The sequence below is a fragment of the Cygnus olor genome, chromosome 23, assembly GCF_009769625.2.
Source record: "Cygnus olor isolate bCygOlo1 chromosome 23, bCygOlo1.pri.v2, whole genome shotgun sequence".
NCBI classification, from domain to species: domain Eukaryota; kingdom Metazoa; phylum Chordata; class Aves; order Anseriformes; family Anatidae; genus Cygnus; species Cygnus olor.
This window is the reverse complement of record NC_049191.1, coordinates 2,532,749-2,545,711: the sequence shown is the minus strand read 5'-3', so window position 1 is coordinate 2,545,711 and position 12,963 is coordinate 2,532,749. Positions and strand designations below refer to the sequence as shown.

Here is a 12,963-nt window from a genome sequence, read left to right as displayed (position 1 = left end):
GCACCCAGCGAGGGTTTGGGGTGCGAGCGGTGCCGGTGGAGCATCGAGGAGCCAAGTGCCCCGGCACGGTGGGGACAGCGTGCAGGGGGCTGGCTGGGGTGGGGGGTGGGGGGGGGGGCTGCACTTAGTTATTTTGCATGCTATCTCCGGAGAGTGGTTGGGGAAGGGAGGAACAATCCTGGGCTGGAATTAAAAATAAAAATAGAAAAAGAAATAAAAAAGAAAAAAAAAAAAAAAAAGAAAAGAAAGAGAAAGGAAAGAAAAAAAAATTAAAAAAGGAAAAAATATATATTTTTTTTTAAAAAAAAGAGAAAAGAGGGAAGGAAAAGTCTCCGCAGCCAACCCAGCCCGGCCCAGCCGGCTGCGAGCCGCCCCCTCGCCCCCTCCCTCGGTCCCGCACGCCCCGCTCCGCCCCGCTCCGCGCCCCCCGCGCCGCCCCGCGCCCGCCGCCAGAGCGGCCCCGGCCCCGTCCCGGCCCCGTCCCGCCCGGGGCAGGCAGCGCGGCTCGGCTCGGCTCGGCTCGGCTGCGCCTCCAGCCCCCGCTGCGAGCCTCGGGAGCGCCCCGGCCAAGGTAAGGGCGCGCTGCGCCCCCCAGCCCGCCCCGCTCACCTGGCTGCGGGCAAATGGGGCTGGGGGCTCGGGGGGACCCCATCACCAGACCCTATAAATCCGACGGCTTTTCCCCGCGCAGAGCGGGGCGATCCTCCTTGCAGTCCTCTCCTAGCCTGCATGCTTTTAGTTCTTTATTTTTCCCTTTTGTCATCCCTTCTTTCCCCTGACCCACTTTGTTCGCCTGCCTCCTGCACCCCGAGGACCTGCCGTGCGCCATCGACCGCGGGGGGACCCAACTGGACCCCGCCGCTGCCTGGCCCCAACTTTTGGACCTTTCTATCCCCTGCTGCAAAACACGGCGCTGGGAACAAAAAGTGTTTGGGGGAAAGCTCTGCGACCTTCTGGGGTTGCCGCCGGCGGCACCTCGGTGCCGCGATGCCCTTGCCCCGTGGGTGCCCATCCCTGGCAGACCTCAGCACCCAAGGGCTCCCGGGTACCGGCAGCACCGGGGCAGGTCGCGGCAGCTCGTTCCCAAACACCTTGGCAAGCACAAGGTGCTTATTTTATTTGATTTTTTTTTCTTTTTTAAGAGCGTTGCTGTTAATTGGCTCCCGATCCTACCAAGCTCCCCGGCTCTGAGCGGTCCCGGTGAGGCACGGCAGGTCCCCCCCCGTGCGTTAGCCCCAGGCGAGGCAATAACCCGCTGGAGCTATTTTCTCATCTATGGGCAGCTTTGCTATAAGGAACATGTTTAATAAATCATAAGGCCGGTGAATTCCTGGGATTTTTATTGCTTCTGTAAAAATGCAGTTTTGATCTGTCTGCGAGGGACACTGGGAAACAAAGCTGCTCCTTTCGGGGGCCGGATCCGGCGAATTTAGGACAGGGACCTGGCAGCGGGTTGGGGGATGTCGGCCCCCTCTGTGCGGGGCAGCACCCCACCCCTGAAGCTCACTGTGGTTTTCTGCCTCTGCCCCATCTCTCAGAGGGGCTGAATATTACAGGGGGGGACATGAGCACCCGTGAGACCCCCGCCGGTCCCTGCTCAGCTCCCGTGTGCCGCCGGGGCTGGGGGAGCCGACGTGCGCACGGAGCGAAGGCGGCGATGCCAGGGGAAATCGCGCAGCTAGAAACCCAGCCAGGCTGCGGCCGGGCTTCGAATTACATTTTTCCTCCTCGCCCTATTGCCTGGGGGCAAGAGAAGCAGCGAAAACAAAAGTGCTCCAAAAACCCAAGAGAGATCCTTACAGGAAGGATCGCCCCGTTTCCAGCGGGCAGCCTGCCTGCCTTCCCGCACCCCGCAGCCTCACCAGAGCTCGGCCGCGCGGGGCTGCCGCACAGCAGGGCGTGGATTTCCTAACGCGCTGGGGCAGAGGACTGAAAATCAAGAAGTTTTCTTCCTCAGCTCGTTCCAGACTGCGCGCTGGGGTGCTGAGCTGCGGCTTGAAGGGCACCCCGAGGTCTGAACCCGAGAGCTGTCAGGAGCTTGGGAAGCGCACGGGGCCGGAGCCAGGGTGCGGGGTTAGGACTGTAAGAGGTGCTCGGAGGCGCCCAGCTCTGTCCCGCTGGCTCGAGCTGAAAGAATCCCCGTGGGATGCCACCGCCGAGCAGCACTTCGGTGACCCAGCGTTGTGCTCGTTTCCTGCCATGCCCTTTGTTTCAGGCTGTGCAGAGCCCGGCTGCGGCGGCGGAGGCAGGGGAGTGAGCTTCGCTTTGTACGGGGAAGCGTTTAAACCCTTCGCCCTGATTCATATGTTCCATTCATATGAAACACAGTCGTGCGGAGTGTGAATGGGAACTGCTGGGGGATTTTTACGGCAATAAGCCCTAGAAGTGTCAAAAGTTATTCACACCTTGGTGAAATCAAGGATATTTCTGTCCGGGGCTCTTGGCAGGGGCTCAGCACAGCTCGCGTTGTGTCAGGTTTTCGGTTTCCCATTTGGATACCGGGGCGGGGGGAGCACTACAGCGGCCGTCTCGCCCCGACGTCCCGGTGCCGTAAGCGTCTCGGCACCCGGGGGGCCGTGGGGCTGTGCTGGGGGGCGCACGCAGCCCCCCAGCCCCACGGGGGGTCCAGCTGCTGCAAGGCAGCGGGTGCTTCTGTGGGGCACGAGCCCAGCGTTGGCCAGCGAAGGGTGAGCCCCCCTGCCTCGCAGGAACCGCAGCAACAATTCAGCAGCCTGGCGTGAGCACGTTGCCCGCCCCGGGGCTCCTCCGCGCCTGCTGCGCTCGGCTCGGCGTTGAGAAATCCCTTCCCCTCCTGGGCCCTTTGGGGGGGGCAACTGGGCTGGTACCAATGGCGAAAGTGTCTTGGGGTCAGGCATGTCCCTGGGGGCGTTGGCATGCTCCAGAGGAGCTGCCAAGTCCATGCTGGGGAGCGTTGGTTTGGGAGGAAATAAGGGAAAAAGCCGTTCGGGTACGGCCCCGCTGCCAGGATGCGCCCCAGGTGCGGGGCCGGTGCCCGCGGGGTGCTCTTGCCTCCAGCAGCCGCTCCACGCAGCGCTTCTGGGCTGCTTCGAGCTGCTGTAAATCCTCTCTGAAGGAACCGGGAAGACAGTTTTATGGCTGCTGGGGAGGAAGATTAGCAGGGTGTTGTTTTCAGAGCTGATCCATCACGGGACGCGGGCGCCGCGTGGTGCATCCGCGCGCTCGGCTGCTCGTGGGGGGGCGCAGAGATTCCTGCGAAGGGTGAGATAACGATGCCTGCTTTTAATGCTCCGACTCTTCTTGGGGTCTTGGGGTGATAAAACCACCTTGGCTGGGCCCCCACATCCCCCTGGTGCCCGCGCTGCAGCCGGGCTCCCCACAAGCTGTGCAGCGAGGGCAGCGTGGCAGTGACAGCACGTTGGGCAGGGCCACCTGCGAAACGCATTAACCCCAGTGGAAGGGGCGTGCAGGGCCCTTCCCTTCCCCTTTCTCACACACCCCCTCTGTCATTCTCTCATATTTCAGCTTGTCCGCAGCTCGGGAAGCGGCAGAGTTTCCATTCCCTTGTGCTAAAGAAAACGTCTGTGACAACAAAACCGAGGAGCTCGGCAGGGGGAGGGATGAAGAGACGCCGAATTTCACTCGGTTTCCCCCAGGTGCTCCCACCGAGGAATTCCCTTTGGAGAGGTGCAGACCCTGGGGCTCCCTGCAGCCTGCCCGGTGCCCCGTGCGCTCGCTCACCGGCTAATTACAGAGGCCAATTAACTGCCTGGCTGCAGGGCCAGCCTCCCTGCGCCTCTGCGGTTGCTCTCCCCTGGGTGTTTTGGGGAGAGGACTGGGTGCTGCTGGCAGCCCCCCGGCTGCATCCTGCAGAAATCCCGTGGGACCGGAGCCCCCTGGGGCTGCAGGCGATGCCAGGGCCGTCGCACCACACTCTCCTCCCTCCTGCTGGGTTCAGCCCGGTGCCGCTGGCCCCACGGGACAGCTCAGGCGCTGCCGGACACCACGAGCTGCTTTCCCTTTTCCCCTCATCACCATTGTTGTTCTTGAGTCCCATCCCGGTGTGTCTGGCCTCCTCCCCGGGACTGTCTGGTCTCTGCGCAACCCTGAGCATCATCTACGAGCTACAAAGTGGTGAGATGAAACCCCTCTGCCAAGGGGGGGCCTTCTCGCCCGGCCGGATTTCAGCATGCCACCCGAATGTCTGCTCGGGGCCGTGGCCGGCAGCAGAGGCCAGGTCGGGTGGCCAGGTCGGGTGCTGTGCTGCACAGCTCCAGCTCACCTGAGGAGATGCTGCAGGATCCCGACCCTTCACCATGCCCACGTCCTGCCCCAAACCCTCTGTGATCCCTCTGGACCCCACCCCCCCAGCACCCTCCCATGGCCAGATCCTGCTCCCTCCCTGGGGACCTGCTCTCGAGCACCGCAGGCAGGAGCTGGGGGTTGTTAGAAGAGGGACAAGGGAAAAAAGGAGCCCAAAAGCAGCTGCGTGAGGTTCTCTCCTGTACCCTCAATCCATCTGCAGAGCGCAGCTCTGGCCTCCTGTGGCCCCGGTGTCATCCGAGTTCAGGCGGCAGAGCTGCGGATCACAGGCAGGAGCCGCAGCCAAGATCCCCGGCTGCTCTGCAGCAGCTCTCGTCTCCGCAGCCTTCCCTGGGGCTGAGCCTGTCCCTCTGTCCCATCTGGAGATGTTTGTCCTTAGAGACTCTCTGGGGCGCCTCTGTGCAGGACAGGGCTTGGCAAGAAATGACTGGGGAGGAGGAAAATCATCTCCATGTCCACCTGCGGCTCCGTGCGGGCAGTGAGGGGCAGACGGAGAGGCGGAGGCCAGGGCTTTCCCAGCTTGGATATTTTGCACCAAAGACCCGAGTCCTGAGCATTGAGGTTCAGCACTCTCAGCCCCCAGCAAGCACTGTCTTCCCTGGGCAGGATGTGGCCCCAGACATTCCCCCAAAACCAGCAGAGTTCTGCAAACCATCCCCAAGCCCGAGCAGCCCAGAAAGCCCTGATCGCTGGGATCTCACCGCTCTCTTTTCCTCCCGTGCAGATCTCCCTGGCCGTTGCTGAGAGCCTCGTTATTGTTCTTGCAGAGGGTTTTGTTTCACTGCTGCCTTCCAAGTTCCCAGGGATCTAAATTGTAAAGAAGGGGTCTTGTAAAGAGCCCCGTCCAGATGAATGAGATGATACTGCTGGTATCGAGATGAGATCTGTCCCCATCTTTATCCGCAGACAATGCAGCAGTGGGAGCAAACAAGGATACAGCCTTTCTTCTGGGGCGCATTAGCCAAATCAGAGCCTCCTCTTTGTTTTGCTCTGAAACCTAAGCCCCTGCAGCCAGACCACCTTGTGCTTGCAGCGCCCGGCTCTCCGCAGCCATGGGGGAATTCATCCCTTTCTCTGCCACGTCCCCGTGCCCAAACTGCGGGCAGGGCAGGTGTCTTTGGCTCTTTGGGTTTAGGGGGGGGGATTTCTTTTCTGCTCCTGCTGCTGCGTGCGTCCTTTGTGCACCCACAGGTCTCCGTGCTGCTCGGGGTGCTGCTGACCAAGGGGGCACGAGCTGCAGGAGGTGGAGGCTGCCCTGTCTGTAAGGACAGCCAGCGTCGGGGCAGCGGGGGCAGCAGGGGCAGCTCTGTGCACAAGGCTTGCTGCGGTGCCCGAAGCCTGCGGCCGCTTCACCTGCTTTCCCATTTCCTTACAAGTCCTACAATTCAGCCCAGGTTTGTTTTAAGAAGTTACCGGAGGCTGAGAGAGCCTGGGACTGATTTATGGCTTCCCATCAAAATCGTGTGGTTTCACCACGGCGCTTGGAAGCCTTGGCTGCATTTTTTTTTAATTTTTTTTTTTTTTTTTTTTTTTTTTGCTTTCGAGACGTTGGCTCTGCTCCAGGCTTGGCTCCTCAGGGTGAGAGCACGGGTGCAGGGGGAGCACCAGGTTGGCAGCGTTTGGGTGTCGTGGGGGAGCTGCACCTCGCCGTGGGGAGAAGATTTTATGTCGGGACCACATAGCCATCATTTTCAGGGGAGTGCTGGTAAGGCGAGGGGAGGCTTGGCACAGCAGGGAGCTGCAGAGCTTCCTTTGCATTCCTCGTAGCTTTAATTTCAACATCGGCCACTTATCACCCTTGCATCCTGCTAACGTTTAAGTGGCTCGGTGTCAGCAGCTCCCAGCAAGCTCTCCCGTCCCATTTTTGTGCCCCGGGGAGGCTGTGCAAGATCTGCTGGGCTCCTCCGTGCCCTGCTCCCACAGCCACAGGCTGAGCCGCCGGTACCCGCCGAGGTTAAGTATGTGGGCTTTTGCCAGATAAGCATATTTTCAGCCTCAAACATGCATTGTCAATGACTTCAGAAAGGTATTATTCAGCTGTTGCAGTGCACTGTAAGCCAGCCAGCCGGCGCAGGGAAACAAGCCTACTTTTATTGCTGTTTCTTCGTATTTCCTGATAGTGCCACTCTGGCACTCGAAAGCCATGGGTCAGATCCCCGCAGATTTGGGTTAGGATTACAGCAGCGATACCTTTGTTTTCCTTTTGCCTTTAATTCCAGACCCTTTGGGCCCCAGCGGGGTCTCACTGATAACCTCACCCTGAAATCTCACCGTCCTGTGCGCCAGCCCGGGTGCAGGAGCCGACCACGGCGCTGCTCGGAGCGGGCACAGGCACCTCGGGCACAGGGAGGGCACCGGGGTCCTGGAGCCCCGCGATGGCCACATGCCCGCAGAGCTCTGGGTGTCATGCTGGGGGAGTTTTGGCTTCGTGGACGGAGGGAAATAGTGCTCTGCATCACCCAAGTGGCAGGATCAGGGTGGCGATGTGCAGGGGCCGTGCCGCACCGAGCATCCCCTGGCAGAGGTGGTGCAGAGTGGTTTCGGGTCTTGGGGGCCTTCGTGGTTTTGATTATTTATGTTGTAAAGATGAAAGGGAGAACCAGGCGTCTTCGCATAACATCCCCTGTCCGCATCCAAAGGAAGCTGGGGGGGGCTTTTTTGCTTTTTTCATTACCATTTCCCCCGCCAAGGCGGGGCTGCGCTGAGCACCGGGAGCGCCTCGCCGGGGTCCCGCACCCTGCTCCTTCCTTCCTGCCGCCTCTGCAGAGATGTCTGCACCACAACCAGCCCCTGGCCGTGCCAAACGCCGTGCCAGCCAGCACCGCTGCTCCGGGTGCGCTCACCGCTGCTCAATGCTTCCTCCTGTGCCCGTTGCCGTTAAGCCTCCTCGTCGTTGTTTCTCCAAGACCATGTGTGATGTTAGTGCTGAATGTAAACTACGAGCTCAGATGAGACCCCAGAGCCCCTCCAAGCACTTATAAGTGGAGCTATACAAAGAGTTTGTAATTATTTTACACCGAGCCGGGTATTTTCCTCCCCCGGGGGAAGGCCAGTGCAGCGTATAAGCGCGGGCCCGTGCCAAACCGTGCCCAGGCAGCGCTTTTATGAAATGTTGGGCTCCTAAGAATTAATTTCATTTGAAACATTCTTTTTGTTTTTCATAAAGCACAGCAAATCTGTGGTGCTTACGGCAGGAATGCACCGAGCGCTGCCGGGCAGACACGAATTCCCCACGGTGCACGGATGGGGCGGGGGCTTCCCCGGGTGCCGACAGCGCTGCGAGCCCCCGGCCCCCCCCGTGCCCGAGCATCCCCCAGGGAGCAGGGGTGATGCTGGACCGTCCCGCAGCCAGCCGTGCCCACGCAAGCGGGTGGTGCTGAGCAGGAAAAGGGCACGGCTGCCAGCTCTCAAAACCACAGATTTTTTTCATTTTTTCCCCCCGACACATCCAGATTTTGTCATTTTGCCCGGCAGTCGCATCCCCTCCGCGGGGGCGGCTTTGCCCTCTGTGACCATCCGTCCCTTCCCGAGGTCTGGGGGGAAGCTGGCGGCCGTCTCCTCCCGTCTGACATTTGCAGGGCCGTGGGAGGAGCCCGCTGCTTGTCCCCAAAGGTCAGGGAAATGCCAGCGAAGCCGCCCCATGGGTGAGCGCCAGGCACGAGGACAGCGGCTGCCTGCTTGCTGCTGGGCTGCGGCATCCTGCCTGGCTGGGAAAGGTCCTGGTAAACGGCCTGCTGAGTCCTCTGGCTGCTAGGGCCTGAGCCTGGGGTGAAAATGAAGTGGACTTGCTCAGGTGGCAGGTTGCAAGGACTTGAAGTGGGTTTTGGGGCTGGAGTAGTGAAACGAAGGGCTCTCGGAGAGTCAGCAGCAAGGGAAGCGCTGCGGGAGGAATAAATCCGCATCCATCTTGTCGCTGGACACAGAGGGGCAGCTTAGCACCGGTGAGACCCCTCTGGGCTCAGCACTGACGGGGTTTTGCTCCCTGGGGTCAGATCCCGGAGGGAAGCAGAGCCCAAACCCCATTACCCTGGGTGCTGCCCTGCTCCACCAGCATCCCCAGCAGGAGCCTGGAGCCGGGCTGGGAGCACGCCTGGGAGCTCGCTGGCTCACACATCTTCCCCTCTCACCTGGCTGACATGCGCCAAACCTGCCTTAAAGAGCTGATTGTGGTGGATAAAGGAGGATTAGAGGGTTTAGCAGGTGTCAAGCGTCATATTTCACTATGATGGAGGGGTGTATGTGGCTTGCTCTTCCCTGCTCCTGTCTGAGCCCTGCCGGAGCTGGGGCTGCCCTTTCCTTCTAAGTATTTAATGCTAATGTGGGGTAAATGTGAGATCTGGGGGGGCTGCAATACAGCAGGGTGAGCTGGCAGCAGCGAGTGGGCAATCTGGCCCAGCCGGGTGGCCGCATGCCTGCATCCTGCTGCCAGGACAGCTGCATCCCTCTGAGCCCAACGGGCTCCATCCCATCCACACCCCTTCCCGTCCCGTCCCGTCCCGTCCCGTCCCTTCCCTTCCCTTCCCTTCCCTTCCCTTCCCTTCCCTTCCCTTCCCTTCCCTTCCCTTCCCTTCCCTTCCCTTCCCTTCCCTTCCCTTCCCTTCCCTTCCCTTCCCTTCCCTTCCCTTCCCTTCCCTTCCCTTCCCTTCCCTTCCTTCCCTTCCCTTCCCGGCAGGTACCAGCAGGGCCACATCAGGACGGCCTCGTGTCCCCCCCAGTCACTCTATTGTCCCCCCCAGCTGGCTGGGGATGCACAGGCACTCGTTGAGGTGGGCCATGGGTTTCGCCAGCCCGAGGAGGGTGCTGAGCCCTGCTTGCTCCCCGTTTTGCTGGGACAGCATCAGCGTGCGGGGCTGGGCCGCTTCTGTTGCTTAAACCGAGTTTTCTCCAGGAGACTGGGGGGCACGGTGGGCCTCCAGACAAGGAACGGGCTTTTGTGCGCCGGGCTGCAAACCCATCCCCTTTTGTGGTTTCGCTATTTTGGATGATGCACTTTGTTATTCCAAGAACCACCCGGCAAAAGGACCCCATGAGCCGAGTCCCCAACGCCGCCTGTGCTCGCTGCGCCTTTGTCTGCACCCACCTGGGGCCCGCTGCAGGTGCTGGTGCCCTTGAGCACTGCTGCCACTGCACCCCGGGGAGAAGGCAGGAGCCAGCGTCCCTGTCTTGCAAACGGGGCCGTGCTGACGGGGCAGCTTAAGGGATTAGCCGGTGTTGGGAAAGCGAGTGCGCCCAGCAGAAAATGCGGGGTTTGCTTAATTCCCTGGCACACTCGTGCCCCGGGCGGCACGCTGACAATGACCCGATTGTGGCCACGCTGCCAGGGTCCGGAGCTGGTCCTGGGGTGCCCGAGCAGCCTCTCTGCCCCCCTGGATAAGGCTGGACCCTCACCACCAGCCACCTGAGCTCAGCCTCTCGGCAGGACCCGCAGGGTTTGCGTCTTGACCGCGCGCATCTCCATCAGTGACGTGCGTGGGGAGCGCTGGAGCCACGGCACCGCTGTCTGGGCTGTGGACGGGGACTGGTCCTGCAGCACCCCGAGCTGGGCACGGGCACCTCCGAGCTGCTTTCTCGGGCCCCCAGGGCCGGGCATTTTGTCTGGAGCATCCTTGGCCCGGCCGGCATCGCCTCCTGCCGTGCAGGGATGCTGCTGGCTCTGTTTGTCTTGGCTCCGCTGGGCTTTTTCCTGCAAGAGAGCTGCTTGTAGCTGGGCAGGAGCCAGCGGGTTTATAAATAAAAGCATCGGACACCTCTCTGGGTGGTGCTGAAAGTTCCCGAAATAGCCTCGCGGCCCCGCCAAGGCTCGCGTGGCCGGGCTGTTCGCAGAAGCAGCCCCGGGTCTGGGTGTGGAGGCAGGGCTGGCCCCGGATGCTGCCTCCGTCCCTCCTGCGCCCGCCTTGCACCAGCTCTGCGCTTCCCTCCGTGATGCTGGGAAGCACGGGGAAGAGCTGCCTCGGCTGGCTTGGAGGCATCCCCTGCGTCACCAGCCTGCCACTGGGATGTCCCCGGCTGGCGCTGGGGCTGGCTGTCCCTGTCCCCAGCGAGGACGATGCTCTGGGAGCAGGCACCGGGTGCCACCCAGGGGCTCACCGCCTGCAGGCACTTCCCCTGCCTCAGATTTTCCCCGCAGCTCTGGCCTGGAAGGGATCATCCGAGGGCACGGGAGGCTGGCCTTGTGCAGCGGGGAGCTCCTGTTGGGAAACCAGGAGGCTCGCGGGGTGCCAAGGCACAGCCAAGCCCATTCAGCACCGCAGCAGCCCCGCATCCCCCCAGGCTTCCCTGCCGTTTCAGGCAAGCCTTGCTAATTCCAGTTATTTCTCCATCAGCAGCAAAGCTGGTGCTGCCCGGCCCCATCGTGGTCCCACCAGCCTCTGGGTGCAGAGATTTGGGGCATGAGGGTGCTGAGCTTGGAAAGCCGTGGGCATCGCCCGGCCCCCGGTGCAGCTGCAGGAGCCTTTCCCCGCGCTGCTCCCCGCACAATAGCTTTTGGGTTTAAAATCGAAGGGTTTCTGTTCTTTTTTTTCCTCCTTTTTTTTTTTCTTTTTTTTTTTTTTTATAATTGTCCTCTAGAAAAATAGGATGAATAGGTTGATTTAATTTTTTCCCCATGTCTCGTTGCCACATATGAAGGCCCATAAATCCTAGGCGAAGCACAGCAGTGCAGCAGCAACAGCAGAAACCCAGAGCTCTCCAGAGCGCGGCATGCTTGAGCTGGGGGCTCAAACATTTCCCCTTTCCTCGAAGACAGAAACAGGAAAATGCCCGGGGCTTCTCCTGAGGGGTGCACGGGGCGCAAATGGCCCCACAGGGTGCAGTTGTGCATGCATGGGGATGAGCCACGTGCGTGCCCATGCTCCTGCCTGGCACCTGGGCAGCTTTTTTGCATTGCAGGGTTATTTTGGGATTCCTGGCAGTGCTCGGGATCTGTGCATGGTGGCTTTCCTGGGAGCTTGCGGGAACCCCTGCGTGCTTGGGCTTTTGCACGGCACAATTGAGTAACAGAGACCGAGATTCATGCGCTGCCCACCCTCGGGACGGAGCGTCTGGTGACGGATGTGCCCCGCTCTGGGCTCCCGTGTGATTTCCGAGCCTTGCAAAGCTCCTGGTCCAAGGTCAGCCCCCGGGCAGGCACGGTGCCCGGCTGCCTCCACGGCCCCTCAGCATCCCTCCATGTCCCCACAGGGACAGCGTGAGTGGTGTCCCGGTGAGCTGTGCCAACGGCTGTGCCGCAGAGAGCATCCTCGCATGGCCTCAGCTCCACTCCCCCCGTGCAGGGCAGGAGCAGAGGCAGCGCAGGGACAGCGAGGCTGGAGCCCCCGGCCTCAACCCCCGCCGTGCGGCTCCATCTTGCTGCCAAACTGGTTTGCAATGGGAACCAGCAGCTGCCCCAGTGCGGAGGCCGGAGCAGGCTCCCCGGCCGCGCTGCCCGCTCCGGCTGGATGCTGCCCGGGCACCGGCGCTGGCTCGGAGCCGCCGCGGGGCTTGGGAAGCGGGTGCTGAGCGTGGGCAGAGGGAGGCTCCCGCATGACACAGCCCGGAGGGGAGCCGTGCATGGAAAATAGGAGCCGAATGTTTTTCCAGCTTGAAGCCCAAACAAAAGGTTTTGTAATAAATGCGTCCCTCGGCCCGGGCTCTGCACCCGGCGTGGCTGGCCGGCACGCCCCCCCCCCCCCCCCATGGCCCCGGCGAGGCGCTCCCCGATTTCTCCCCGTGGTGCTGCCAGGACGGGGGCCAAGGGGCAGAGCTGTCCCAGGCCCCCGTGCCACAGGGCAGGGCCCAGCGCCGCCGCCGCGAGCCCTTGTGCTTTTTCATGCAAAATCTGCCCTTAAAAAAGATCGCTTCAGCGGGGTTTTGTTTGCTTTCGTCAAAAGCGGGATACGGACACGTGGGAAAGAGGTGAAGAGCGGGGTGCCTGCGGGGGCCGCGATGCCCGGCGGGTTTTGGCTTCTCCTCCTGCCGGGGGCACAAGGGGGGCTCACAATGGGGTTGCTGCGGGTGCTGGCTGCACATCGGGAGGAGCCGGGGAGCAAAAGGGCACTGGGAAGCGGAGCCAGCCCTGGTTGCTCGTCTGTCTGAGGGCTGGCGTCGCTTACAGAAATAAATAAGTCCCACCAAGAAAACATTCTGCGTCTTCTTCGCTGCTGGTGCTTGAGCTCCGGGTCCGTCATTTGGCTTGGCAAAGGGTCAGCGGTAATAAAGCCCGCCCGAGTCAAGAGCTCCCCGCCTTGCCGGGACACGGGGCTGGCTCTGATGCTACCAAACCTTTAAACTCACCCAGGTCGCCAGCCTCACAGCAGTTCTCCCAAACCCACTTCTGATGCTGCGTCCACTGCTCCTACGGGCCACCTTCCCCGAGTGGGGTCCAGAAGTGTCTGTTTTCCCCCAGGATGGTCGTTCCCATCATCATCGGTGCGGCCACCCCGGTGTATTTGGGACCCGCCATGTATCTGGGACAGCTCAGCTGGTGGCAACGTCTGGGGGAAGGAGAAATATCAGGGGAAGGACCGGGGTGGGCCCTGCTCCCCCCTCCGGTCCGGCCAGGCACGGGCAGAGGGAGGCTTCGGGATCTGGAAGCCTTTAAAGAAGATTAGACCAGATATTGGATTGCACTGGAAATTAGGAGCCCGGTAATGAGATTGTGGCTTTGGCTAGCTGCAGATTAGC

General features: G+C 61.4%; 1 protein-coding gene across 1 annotated transcript in view; it reads left to right on the top strand.

Annotated features, from left to right (window-relative positions):
- The first annotated feature begins 435 nt into the window (after window positions 1-435).
- The window catches only part of COL8A2 (collagen type VIII alpha 2 chain), a 30,094-nt gene continuing 17,566 nt past the window's right edge, over window positions 436-12,963 (top strand). Inside the window, exon 1 of the mRNA XM_040535020.1 lies at window positions 436-571. The gene's annotated coding sequence lies outside the window, so the exon portion shown is untranslated. The remainder of the gene's footprint in view (window positions 572-12,963) is intronic.